At 36.9% G+C, this 14,443-nt stretch overlaps 1 long non-coding RNA gene across 7 annotated transcripts in view; it reads right to left on the minus strand.

Annotated features, from left to right (window-relative positions):
- LOC148217100 (uncharacterized) overlaps positions 1 to 14,443 on the minus strand; it is a 57,897-nt gene that overhangs the window by 27,256 nt on the left and 16,198 nt on the right. For 5 of the 7 annotated variants that reach the window (XR_015796406.1, XR_015796407.1, XR_015796403.1 and 2 more), the window contains exon 2: positions 3,218 to 3,439. The exons of the other annotated variants lie outside the window; for them this stretch is intronic. This is a non-coding gene — a long non-coding RNA (uncharacterized LOC148217100). The remainder of the gene's footprint in view (positions 1 to 3,217; positions 3,440 to 14,443) is intronic. 7 annotated transcript variants of the gene reach the window in all.

Consider the following 14,443-nt stretch of genomic DNA (forward strand, 5'->3'; position numbering starts at 1 on the left):
TTCTTGAATAGTGGGAGAATGGGATCCAAATGCACTTCTTAGGAAACACATTCCAGAGCTTGAAAGCCACACAGAGATGGGCCCCTTCCTCAAGTGATAGACATGTGATACATAGATGTGTCTTGCAGCTGGAAGAGCTTCAACTGGGGCTGTTTTGCTGATCTAAGTAACTGGCAGGAATATAGCATTATTTTCAGCTGTTATTCTGCTTCAGCTGAATATTATAACTTTGCTAAATTTTATACCTACACCTAGAAAGAGCAACTTTCAACTGAAATTGCTGAGGATCTTGTAACACATCCTTCTCAACCTGGTGTTCTCCAGATTGTTCAGACTACCTGTTCCACATTACCACCACTTGACTATGCCACCATCCAGCTCAGGTACCAAGCTAGCTCACAAAATACGGTGTACATTCCTTCCAAAGAGCTTGATATTTATTTGTATATATATGTATCAAATGAACCAGACTTGTCTGCTCACAATAATTTTAGGGATTGTTATGCATTTCAGAACTATACTTTTCTTTTTACTGCATAGCAGAAGTACAAAGAAAGGCATCTGAATTTCCCTAGGGTTTATCTTGGAATAGTCTTGCCATCTTGCCAAAAAATGAAGAGAATTTTGTTAGCATGCACTTGCATATGTGCATCATAAGTTATGATGAATCATCATCTCTACTCATCCTATGATGGCTAGGTAAGTCTACTCAGTTGTTGATCTTTCTATAGTTTTGTAATAATGGGACTATTTGTTCATCTTCAAAGTAGTGTCATTTAAAAGCAAAAAATTATGCTTCCAGCTATATCTAGGAAAACAGAAAAGATACTTAAATGTTATTTGCCATTTTCTAAGCAAGATACTGGTAGAAAATTGAATTTGCCCCCAATTGCAAAGAACCATCACTACTTCTTTTTAAAAGCTATTGGAGACTTTTAGAACATTAAGTGATTTGCAAGTATCATTCAATAGACATATAATACTATAAATATGCAAAACATTCAAAGATGTCCTTGTGGCCACATGAATGTGCAGACAACTAGAAATAGCTTTCAAAGCAGCTACTTGAGCCTTCTACAAGATACAGCTGCTTGAAAGCTTTGAGGAGGGACACTTTGCATACTAACACACTTTGTGAAACATCTCTTTCAAATGCTTTCCACAAATCTATATCAATGCAATATGGCTTAGGGTCTGGCCAAGAATTCTGGCTAAGTAACCAGAATACAGTAAATAAATAATTTTACATCCCAAGCAGCCACATTATTACTATATGTCATCTAGATGTTCTATGAATTTTATATAACGATAACATCTACCAGTTGTTATCAATAACTGGCAATCTCAGAAGATAAATTCAATCATGGTGGAAAATACTGTTGCACTTGGAATAGTCAAGTCAATAGAGAGAGAAATAAGTACAAATGGAATAGGACAGCAAAGGAGGTCTTACAGATCAATGGCAGAAAACTTGCTTCGTATCTGACAGTCCTGAAAATAAATCCTAGCTATCCAACAGAACTGGAAGAAAGCTTATTTCGATGTTTTGACATTTGTCAGACCCGACCAAGGATGGGGAACTTGTTGGTCTGCCTGATGTGGCACTTCCTGGGGTAGATACTTATCAGACCTAATGGACTTCTCAATCCTAATTTTCTATGAAACTTTCCAACAAATCCCTCCCTTAAAACTGAATTGTTTCTAGTCTGTTTTTCCCTCTAGTTACATTTGTTCCGTATTACTGATGTTTCCAACACAACATATTCTAGTATTAGAACACTCCCCAGTTAGATTAGTGAGGATACGGAACCACTAGAAGGCCCTGCACTAGCAATTCGTAGTGCCATTCAGCCATACCAGAGTGGCTGGTCATGGTATAAATTGCTAGCCCAGAAATGTCCACTGGTAGAAAGTGAACCATTTCACACACAGACCATATGGCATACTGATAAGAAGACAACCAAATGGGAATAGGCCAGAATGCCATTTTGTATCAATTATGGAATTCTCTCTTCCCCCATTCTACCTCTATACATCCTTTGGACACACTGTATTTAAGAAGATCTAAAACCCAGTTTATTTAATAAAACAGGCATTGGTGGAAGTGACTGAGAGTGGTAGTAGAGCTGTAGCTTTGGAGTGAAGAATCCAGGATTAAGTTGCTCAGTATTGGTCTCCTTCTCTGTGCCATAGGAAAATATTTCTATGGATTTGAATGGAGGAGACATGAAAAAAATAATCATCTGTCCTAACCAGTGTGAATTAGCAGGTTTTGGAGAACAGTAACACATCTGAAGTTTTAAACCTTCTTGACTCTGTTTAGGATTGATGCTGTTCGAATATGATTAAAAACCACGGTGAAGATATCAAGAAGTGGATATATTCTAGTGGACATTGCAGAGGAGCTTTTCCCTGCTTTTGGTATTTTAGTGTAACTTCTAATTTTCACTATCAATATTGTGTGGCTTCCTTCTGATAGGACTCTTGAATCTTTATTCCTTTGCAACCTTCAACTAAACAGTTTATAAATTAAATAGTACATGGAATTAAACTGACATTTTGCAAGACATTTAACTCTATCTAGAGACACAGTTTTGTTTGTTGGTTTTCTTTTACTGAGAAGGAATTCCCATAGGTCATAAATGCAATGGTATCAGAGAGAAACAGATGTGCAGCAGAAACCATAGAAGAAATTGCATGGCCCTGAGAGCAAAAACACCACAGGGAAAGTCCTGGGAAAGCTAATAGTGACATATAGGAGTAAATTTAAGTAAAGGACTAACCCAGGCAACTGATTATTAACTGGCCAATTTAAATGGGTAGTGTTCACAACTGAAAGCCAATAGGAAGACTACAATGTTGGTTAAATAGAACTGGAGAAGACAAATAAAGGAAGAAGCCTATTCCTAATAATGTGTGCATTATCAGGTAGAGGCAGCAAGATCTGTGTACATTCTATTTTAATTTTTACTATGGAGATTTAACAGTAGTAGCTGTTAGTTCTGGGTATACCATATTTTCTTGCTGGAGTAAGAAGAAGAAAGCATGTATGTCAAAGTTGCTCAAACTAAGACACATATTTCTTACAAAAAATCTTACCTCTGAACCATAAGTACACCTGAAAAGATTTAATTTTGAACTGTCTAATCATAAAGGATTCCACCAGTTTTAAGCCACTAATTACATAAAGTGAAGTGTATATTTTAATGTAACATACCTGTTTTCTCCAGGGAGAAAGACTGAAGGAAGCTCTAGGATATGGCACCCAGGATACGGCACCTCCATGAACAGGACAGTATGCTTTTATGCAAGGCAGAGGGCACAAAACTGACTGCAGATGCTATATCTGTCCTACTTTCAAATGGCAATGAAATGCTGAAACTCAGTGCGGGTGCATGGACAGTTGTGAGAAGACTGTCCAGAAGTAAATGGATGATACCTATGGGTTGCAGAAATACTGTTCAGTTATAGCGTTATGTCAGCAGCGTTGCATATTTCAATTTAAAAAAAAACCACTTTAATTTAGTAGGAAATACAATAGCTTGAGAACATTGGGTTAAAAATGAAACAATATGGTCATCAAAACAGCCAGTAGCTGGGCCTTTTGATGATGGACTACACAAGATATCTGGAAGGATCTTCAGGCTAAATGTGAGGTTGTCTGGTAGTCAAAACAAGAGTGAAATATTGATAAAAATGATGAAGCACAAACCCCAAAATATGTCTCAAGTGATAAACATGCATGCAGGGTCCTCCGTTGTGGGGAGATGGGCTGGGACAAGTCTATTAAATAAAATAAATAAAATAAATGTACGAAACAACCCATAGAGTTCTAATCAATTCTTTATAATTTTTCTGTTAACGCAAAATAGGTCAATCCATGTATCTTCACCTAATACCAACAAAGTAACCTTTCCATAATGTACTTTATTTAGACCTCAGCCTGAAAATGTTCCTGTCTTCCATAAGTAGTGAAAAATCCCAGGGGTAGTTTTAATCAGGATTGATATCCACTGGAGATTGTGGCTGGAATCACATATGGTACTAACCAATGGTTTGTTTGATTTGGGCTCAATTCTTTGTTCATATACAGTGAAGTTTAGAAGCCTTCCGGATTCAGTTTGAAATATGGATTACATTCTGTAATGCTTTCATTTTATGATGTATATTTAATTTCCCCAACTTGGTTTCTTCCAGATGAGTTAGAATACAACTTCCAAAATTCTCCCATCACCATTGGTTCTGGCCATGCAAGATGGGAACTTAAGGAATTGTAGTCTACTACATCTGGAGGGCACCAGAGCAGAGAAGACTAAAATAGATACTGTATAGTGTGATACACTCTCAGAAAGCCATCTTTTCAGAATTAGAGTTCATTTTTCTTAAAATCAATAGACAAGCAGCAACATTAAGTACTTGAATTAAGTTCACATATACATAGTATGTGTATTAAATGAATACTCGATATCTGAAGTAGATTAACTATTGCTCACTTAGCTTTTTAGCTCAAAGCTATAAGTAGTATGAATTGAGGGGAGGGCTTTACAACCTTGCCTGCTAAAAAGTTAAGTTTATTAACCTAATGCAGTTCCTGCGTGCTTCCAGTATCTCATTCTTTGGAATGATCGGTCTCCAACACTTCCTTCCTGTTTCTACACCTCCATGTCTGTGTCAACATTTCTGTTTGCCATAGCAGTGTGCAATACACAGACAAAACAGATCTATGGGTTTTCAATTGTGACATATTTGCTTGGGTTTGCTTGTGAAATCTTGACCCTGCTGTTATGACAGACCATAAAAGTGTATCTAAACTGCATCTAACTATACATATTCTAAAAGCTTAAGCACATATTTTAGCACATAAGCTAAAAACACTAATAAAATGAAATTATCTCTGAGTTCCCAAATGTCAACAACCTAAACCCACTATTAATTAGAATTAATAAGAGATTATTTTATGGACTGAAAATTAGTGGGAACAGTTTCTCTGTGATTATGAATATAATTACACCCTTTGATTATAGAATATTCCACAGAGTCACAATCAACAGTCTGTGGACAAAAGAAATTGCTTACATTTGTCCAGATGATATTCTATCCGATTGTTTTGTTGTTGGGAAGTAAAGTCTTGACATCTCCCATGTTCAAATATCATCTGGCTTCTCAACATTTAAAAATATTGATTACTCACTAGTGTTCATGTTCAAGATGGTTTATTTCAAATGTTTTGAAATCTACAACTGAAGTGCTCTAAAAGACAGCACCATACATTCAAAGCTATAATTTGCTTTTAAGGGCTTTTGAAATAATTCTAGATTTGCAGTTTCTGCACCTGATTCTAAATTGCTCTCTTCAAGAAACATACAATGGGATGGTAGATGCTCTTTTGCAATCTGATCTCATCCTGCTGGAGAGTATTTGTAAGCATTTGAATCACACATACAAAAGAGACTTCCCATTCCATCCTACTTCAATTTCCAGATGAAAGATGCCTATTTGGGTAGAAAGATTTTGGGGATTAAATCAATCAATTTTCTTGGAATAAACACACATTTCCAACATGACATGTGTTCTTTAAGAGAATCTAAGTTCAGCTGAGTTTGATGGGGCTTATCTGTTCCTATGTATGTATGTGTATATTTGTAAGAGAACTTCAGTTGCATCTTCCAGCTCACTAACAGTCATGAAACAAATTTTGGAACATCCACACCGAATTACACAAAACAAAGAGAGTAAAAATCTTTTACTTGTTTTATATATAAGTTTTATATTCTTAATTAATTTAAAGACCACCCAGCAAAGTGATGGAAGACAGAAGGTGGTATAATTTAAAATAGGTCCTGATGAAGACAAAAGTCATTCAGATTCCCAAATCTTAATTTCTTTTGGAAAGACAATATACATCTAGAGTTTATTATATATCCAGATAATACCTAAAGAGTGAACAAGGAATAAATAGCAATGTATCACTAACATCCACACAACAACTGATGGTCTGCTGTTTCACCCTGTACTAACTATAGACAAATTCTGTACCACTACACTATTGGTTTTACACATATATGCATGCTGATAGACAAGACTACGAAAATTACATCTGATAGAAAAATCAAGGGGAAAGGAAGCCATGAATGGTTTAACCATCATCACTGAATAACCACAATGGCTGAGTTCATACACAATTCTAAACCATAAACTCATGGTTGAAAAACCAAAATGGCTGTATTCATATATCATAGCTAAAACTAACCAAACCAGATTAGTTATTACAACAGAATGGGATGAAAAGGGAAATAAGCTAATATCACATAGCCTCCTCTAACATTAAGTATAAACTCTTGGTGATATCGAATGGATGGTTACTAAAACAGAAGTGTGCTTTCCGTTCCCAAAACATTTCACACATTACATGACTCTGTAATAATACACAGGCTTGCAAATGCTTAATTATATTTAAACAACTGTTTCAGAGTTATGCTTTTAGAGAACAAACTTTGGCAAACAAGTATATGTAAAAAAGTAAAATGCTTTCAAAGGTCCTTAATGTTTGTAAACTTCTATTAACACTGTTACTGCAAAAGCAGATTCAAATTAACACGATGTTGCTCTTTCGCCAACATAATTGAAAAAAAAAACCCTAATATAAATACATTTTATCTGAACAAGCTTTTTTGTGATAGCCCCCTCATTCTCCTGCCCTGTCAAAGTTAAAAAGTTGTAGAAATGGGACAAAAAATGTCAGCTGTGCAAACTGAATAAAAATTTTCTAGCAAAACAGCAGCAGCTTCCTTCCTTCTTCCTTTTTCTTAGCATAAGACCAGAAGCGCTATTTCAGAATCTAGTAAATAGAAAACTAAAGACTTCTATTCAGAAGTAAACCTCGCTAAGTACAAGCAGGGGAATCTGTGTTCTGCAGAGGTGCCTAAGATTGGAACTTACAGGTATTTATTAGATTTTTATCCTGTATTTTTTGGTTAACTCAAGGTGGCACATATACCGAATGTTCCCACTTCCTATTTTCCCCACAACAAGAAGTCTGTGAAGTGGGTTAGGCAGCAAAGAGAGTGAATGGCCCAAAATCACCCTGCTGGCTTTCATGCCTAAGGGAGGCCTAGAACTCACAATCTCCTGGTTATTTGCCCAGCACCTTCGCCACTACACTAAACTGGCTCTCATAATAAGTATGTACTTATTAAAAACGACTCTCAGATGATAAATAGAAACTGAAGGTATCAATCAGTGTACCACATCAAACATACCAACCACAGTAATCACCAATGTTTATTCATGGAGAATCCTTCGTGGTCTGTCAAAATCCCTTAACAGAAAACCACAGCACATAACTTTTAAACAAAACTAAGAACCACAATGTGCTTTTGCATTTAATGTGCATTTTTAAATCTCAGAATGTTTATCTTCATGGTAAAGACAAAACTGGATGGTACAGTGAGGATCTAAAATTTCCACCTTTCAACAAGATCCTTAGCATATTTATCCAGAAACATTTTGCTTGATCTATGAGTTAACTACAGTAGTGAAGAAGCTTCCCAGTATGGTGTGAGATCCTGGTTCATCCATTCATTTTAGTCTTTAAATAAAGTAGTACCATCTGATTAATTTATTTATTTATCCTGCTTTTCAAGCAATGATGTCTTCTAAAGTAACATTTTAGTGCACTAATTATGTCAAAAATATAGAAGCACATTATTAAATTGCTATATTCAGGTGGCCTAGAATTGGGCTGCACAATATTAAATGGACTGAACAATTTGATCACATTGTGCCAGGTACTTCCTCAGCTGTACTAGCTTCCTTATTTTTCAAGTGAAATTTCTCAGCGCTGGTTTTAAGGGAGAAAGGCTAATTTAAATGTTAAAATGTGCCAGATGGAGAAGTTTGAGATGAAACCCAGGTTAGTTTAAATCCCTTTCTACCTGCTGAGCAGAAAGATATGCTGTCAGGATGGCAAACCACCACCACCACCACGACATTAAAACCCCAATCTGACTGAGGAGGTGCCTACACTATTGATACAAACCTAGGTCAGACTCAAGTAGTCTTACAATTTCCAACATACTAAGTTTAATGAGAGCTCCAAAATCTTTCTCTCTTTCAACCGAGCTGTTATCAGCTCAACTGTGCTTTACCTATTTTAGCTCCTCAGGACTGGGATGACTAGTGGTTCAGGACAGGGAAGACATCTTTAGAAGCTTTTCTCTAGAAGTTAATGCTAAGTGAGATGCAATGGGTGGCTGCTAGAGATGGAATCTATGGCAGCCTCCTCATTGAGGCTTGCTTGATACTACACTGTATAGCTTTAGGGCCAGGTAAAAGCTTTTTTCTTTCCCCAGGTTTTTAGAGCATTGCTTAAACTCCTAAAGGGTCTTTGACAAGAGGTCTGGAGATTGCAAGCTGTCTCTCAGTGCTATGAAAAGTTGAGGGCTTCCTAGCATTCATTCAGCTGCTTGACTTTTATGTTATTTTTCAGTGTTTGTTTGCTTTGGAGATGTATAGTTATTTTAATGCTACATTGCTTCCACTACATTAATAAGGTTAATATGTTTGTAATAACATAAATAATTTCAGAAAGAACAATATTGCATCTGTTTCACAGATCAGCTTTTTGTCAACTAGGCTTGTTCCTCTTCTTTTTTGTAAGAAGCTTAAAGCTGTGTTAACATACAAAGAGTATCCCAGGTTATCTTCATAACAACCTTGGTTAAATAGGCAAGGCTTAAAAGAAAATAACTTGTTTGGGTCATCCAGTGAATATTACAGGTGAGTAGACTGACTCTGAGAATCCCAGAATACACATGATCTAAATTTCATCATTAAAATGAAATGGGGAGGTGGGAGGATTATATATTATTGCTCTTCCTGGTGCCTGCCAGAAAACAATCTGATGAGGATAAAAACAAATAGTTGTAAGATTGTACCTGGCCATGGCCCTATTCAGCATAGCACCATGCCCCCTGTGATGGTTTAGCCGGGAAGGAAGAAACAAGTACTTTTCCTGAAGCAAGGAACATTTCAGAGGAAATATCTCATCCTCTGAAATACATATAGACACTCAGTCATGCCTGATAAAGAGCCAAGAAAGAAAAACTCAGTTCAGAACCCTACAGGCTATATTAATTTCCCTGCATCACTTCATTTATTGGTCTTTAAAAACACACATACACACACTTGGAGATATAATACAACTGCTATTGAGGTCTGAAGGCCTGTAGAATTGGAAAATATTTTAAAAAGAGAAGCCATACCTTTATTTCAATGGTGTGCCTTTTCCTGGGTAATCTGAGGTAGCTCAAATTAATAAAATTTTCAGAATTAATTTCAGAGACTCTCTCATCTTGCTTTCTGCCCCAATTTAGGAACATGGTCTCCAATCACTAGGCCATGGAAAAGACTAATATTATGGTGACATTTGTTATTTTCCTCTCCTTTTCCTGATACAGAGCTGTAGTCCTCATTTAGTAACAGTTTGTGTATTTTTCCTGTGAGGCCTCAAACTAATTGGAAAATATATTCCTCAAATCTTTAGAGCAGTCAAGCCCAAATACAATTAGATTGCCCTAAACAAAGATGCAGATTTAAAAAAACATGGTGAAGAGAAGACAGAACTTGGAATACTTAAAGCATATTGCCAAATGAAATGGGGGAAAGTTCTTCTGTAATTAACTTTATAAGGAAATAGGTTCAATCCATTTTACAGGAAAGAAATAAACTGTCCTTATTTCCAAATACTATTAAAGAAAATTGAAATTAGCTTCTCATGTGGCACAGGGATGAATGTAAAACAGAAGGACTTTTCAGATGATTTCTCTTCAGTTGGCCCAATTTCTATGGTCTAGAGCAGTGTTTCTCAACTTTGGCAATTTTAAAAAGTGTGGACTTCAACTCCCAGAATTCCCCAGCCAGCACTGGCTAGGGAATTCTGGGAGTTGAAGTTCACACATCGTAAAGTTGCCAAGGTTGAGAAACACTGCTCTAGAGCACTTACATATACTGAGTAAGATATCTGAGGGGAGATTTTCATTTGACATGAGAATACTGGAAAGCTATGATATTTAGGAACTACCTCTTGCAACATTCAAGTTAAGCATAAGATCATAGCACCTAAAGTAGCAGGGGCTACTTCAATGGAAGCTGGGTTTCTTAAGGTGCAAGCACAGTGCATGATGCTATTACATACAAATATTCAATTTCTTGTTACTTAGTGTCTTATTCCATGAAAGCCAGCACAATAAATTTAAGAATAATAATGGAAGTCTTTCTCATCAACCTGAAGATTTCACAAGATGTGTCAGGAAAAGGGCACAGCATATTGGAAGGCCACCTTATACTAAATCAGATTATCTAGTTTAGTAATAATATTTATTCAAAGTTGTATAAGGTTTGTAGAAATGAAAGCTTGGCCTCAATTTTATGCTTTTCCTCAACAGTGTCTATATCTCTTATCTCTATATCTGCATAATAAAATATATATTGGCTCCTGAAAAAATGGTTCCATTTGCTGAAATATGTGTCTTAAATAGGTTGGTTTACAGGGCTTCAGAGTAAAGTGAGCATTACAATGATCTATAGTTTATTTCTGGACTGAAATCATCACAGATAGTCTATTACTTCTAGGGAATAGTCTATCACGCATGTAGCTCCCACTGGCCAATTCAGTCTGAAGTCCTAAATACGCGTACTTGAAATCAGTAAGATTTAACTGGGTTTCTCATGCTGAGTCTAGACCTAGTGGTCATTAATATCTGACATATTCTCAGAGACACTTAAATCTGTGCCTGATTCAGCTTCTGAATCTGCATAGGAGACCACAAAATAATAATTTAAAAAGGACCACCAGAAAAAGGAAGCTCTTGGGCCAGCAGTTCAGAACTTTAAGGGTTCCCATTCTTTAGGCTAGAGGGTGGTGCTTAGGATGAATGAATTAGACAAAACAACTCATAAGATTAAATTTTCCATATCTGCTACAACTAGCTTTGTTTCTTTTTGTCTGCTGTGGATGAATCAACCCACCTTTTATACGTTGCTTTCTTGATAATAATATAATTTATTATCTCTGCTTTTCATTATGTTGTTGAGCTAATGGAATATCTGTCATTAGGACTTCTAAAGCTAATTTATTTGAAACAAAAGAATAACAACAATGTGGCTCACTTAAGGTGACAACATACATGAATGAATAAGCTCTTTCTAGCCAAACGGATTAATTAAATTATTGGCAGAATGAGAACCTCAGCAGAATATGATGAATTACTGTAATATATTTTGAATTGCCTTCTAGTAACATTGCTATCACAATATGAAAAATAATTGTAAAAAAAAAAAAGCAAATATTTCCTTTTCAGTGTATTGGATCAAAAATAGAATTCAGTTTTTACATAACAATGTATTTCATTTATCCCAATACAAGCAACAGTTTATTCTAGACTCAGTACTGGGTGTTACTACTATTACAAAAGCAAATGGAAGTTATTTATTATTTTAATGTATTTTAAATGCATTTTTCATTGAATTTATAATAATAATGCCAGAACAGATAAAGGTCTATCTCATATAATTCTGTTCCCACAGTGGTAAAAGAGATTGTCTATAGAAAACCCAAGGGGGACGCGGTGGCACAGCGGCTTAATGATGCTGAAAGTTGCTGGCCAGAAATGGTCAACGCTTCAGCGGCTCGAGCCCAGCCTTCGTGTAGCAAAGTAAGCTACTGCTTCCTCCCCAGTTCCTGTCAACCCAACAGTTCGAAAACTCACGTGAGTAGATAAATGGGTACTCTCACTCCGGTGGGAGGAAAAATGCTGGCAGCGCCTTGCAAAAGGAGTCGGGAGCAGTTGCCGGTAGCGCGGAAGCCGCGCTCGCCCGAAAAAGGCGCGAAGCAACGAAAAACTCCGCCTCCTGCGCTCGGCAGCTGGGCTCTGCTCTAGGAAGGAGGCACTGGCAAACCACTTCTGAAACACCTTGCCTTGAAAACTGCAAAGGACTTGTCCAAAAAGTAGTCACTGCAGAGTCGGTAACGACTGAGTGCAGATTTAAAAAAAAAAAAAAATAGAAAACCCAAAAGCAAGATATGGCTGCAGGTTCCTCAGCAACTGGGATTTCTACAATTCTTTTTTGCTGGAGGTTTTCAAACAGAGGCTGGATGGTCATCTGTCGGGGATTGTGTAGTGAATCCTGCAATGTGCAGGGGCTTGGACTTGATGTCCTCTTAGGTCCAATTCTATTCTTCTATGATTCTGCTGCAAGCCAATTTTATCCAATGCTGAATAAATGCATAGCCATGATAGCCACATCTTCCATTAATGTATTTAATTGCAATTGGAGAGAGTGGCCATGACCATTTCTTATAGCAACAAATTTTGTAGCAGTATTCTGAATCTTTGATCATTCAGGTGGTCCCATTTCTATGACCTCCTTTCACTTGGAACTGCCACTGATTGATAGGAAGTTCTACAAAAGGAAAGGATAAATGTCAGTCTTTAACAAAGAGAGGTATGTTTGGAGACCACACAAAATGACCAGGGCACTCAATAGCAAACTGATTTGGGTCTTGATTTACTTAGAAATTAGGGGAGATTAGCTTAGAAACTCTTAAAGGAGCAAATGCATAATGTACTGGAAGGGAATTTTTCCATTCTCATAGAAGATGCTGTAGGGGTGTGCATAATGTATCAATATATGCTGTCCTAATTTGTTAGATCTTGACAGCTAATATTTTGTAATAAAAGTGAGACTTTTAAAAGCCAAATGGGAAGGAAAATTGTGCTTGCTTACAACTAAGTAAATGGAAACATCACAACCAGACATGCACTATTAGGAATGGTAAAGAAAGGCATAGAAACATTGACCATGTGAGGTTTATTTCAGAGGGAAGACACATTAACTTGGTTGGCTACAGAGCTTCAATGGCCTTATGCAAATCTAAGAATCAACTCCCCCCCCCCCCCCCCCGTTCTGCAACTGAAGTACAAGAAAAGATTCTTATAAGCCATGTGTCAGATCCAGCATGTGGGCTCTGGGACCATCTTCTGTAGTGAGAACTTAGGGAGATATTTCAAATTGTCTATGAAAACTGCTGAAGGTATTTTTAGACTTGCAGAATATCCTCCTACACTACCAGGGAAGCCTGTCAAAAAAATTTCTTCGTTTGTTCTGCACTTCCAATTCATGCTTGTTTGCAGTAATATTTGTTGACCAAAGGTGGGTGGTTGAGCTTTTTGGCACCCATCTCAGCTGATGTGAAATTAAAAATATAACAGATCTTTCTGCAAAGTTGTTCAGAAAGTTGGAACACAGAAAATAAGGGAGGAAAGATAGTATGATAAAAACAATAGTCATAAAATAAATAACAAGAACTGTGAGATTTCACATTTCACACTAGGAAGTCTAGATTCATTTAGGGAAGCACAGATATTAACAATGAATGCAACATTGTGGCAGCAATGGACAAACTAGAGGTATCTACAACTAACCATATTTAATTATCTGATGCTAATATCTCAAATCAGTTTGAGGTAGAGTAGGCAACATATTGCCCTTATGTATGCTGACACCTCTGTTTATGCTAAGCCAGCTCCTTGCCCAGCTAACTTTAAAATATTTAAGTATTATTTTACTTTTTTTTTTTAAATGAGAAGCTAGCATGCTGTAAAGCACTGCATGAACTTCTAGCATTATCTTCATTTACAGAATGCCTACAGGTCTCCCATAGCCCCCCTAGGCATTTTTAGAAAATGCAAAGCAGTAATCTGCTCAGAAAAAAAGACAAACTAGACTGGTAGAGAGCATCCTGGGCAGCTAGAAGGTTGGTAATGATGAAAATCACTACTTTGCCTTCTAGCAAAATGGGTGTTTTGTGACTGGCCATGCCCACCCTGGCAACCTTTCTGTAGGAGCAAGTTCTGCCTAGCAGCCTTTTTGTAAGAGCATCTGGAACAAGCATAGAAAATTAAAATTGGCCTATGAGCTCAAAAAAGGTTGCCTACCACATCTTAATGCGAGGAACCAAATTTATTCACATTCAGATACCCACTTTTTCAGTCCCCCCCCCCCCCCCGCATCCCTTACATGGATTTGTTTGCCTTCTGAGATGTTATGGAGACACTGATTTAATCCAATGGTTCTCAACCGGTGGTACATGGATATAAACTACCTGTTTTTTCTGTGTGTTGTTGGCCACCTATTTTCTTGCTGTAGCTTTTTCTGTCTGTCTGTATTCTGGTGTCTCTGGCAAAGGGGTCATCAGATCCCGCAAACAGAGATCCAGAACTGGCTGCTACACATTTATTGGGCGATTGTTAATGTTTGTTTTCATAATGATGTTGAATCAGAATTTATGCTTATAACACTGTTTGGATACCCATTTGATGAGAACATGCTAGAATCCAGGCTGATGAAAATGTTAGCCCAGAAGAAAAGTGGCTGGCTATAT

This window comes from Python bivittatus, unplaced genomic scaffold, assembly GCF_059951505.1.
Source record: "Python bivittatus isolate LINGU-HERP-01145 unplaced genomic scaffold, Pbiv_v1 ctg000020_np1212, whole genome shotgun sequence".
Lineage (NCBI taxonomy): Eukaryota > Metazoa > Chordata > Lepidosauria > Squamata > Pythonidae > Python > Python bivittatus.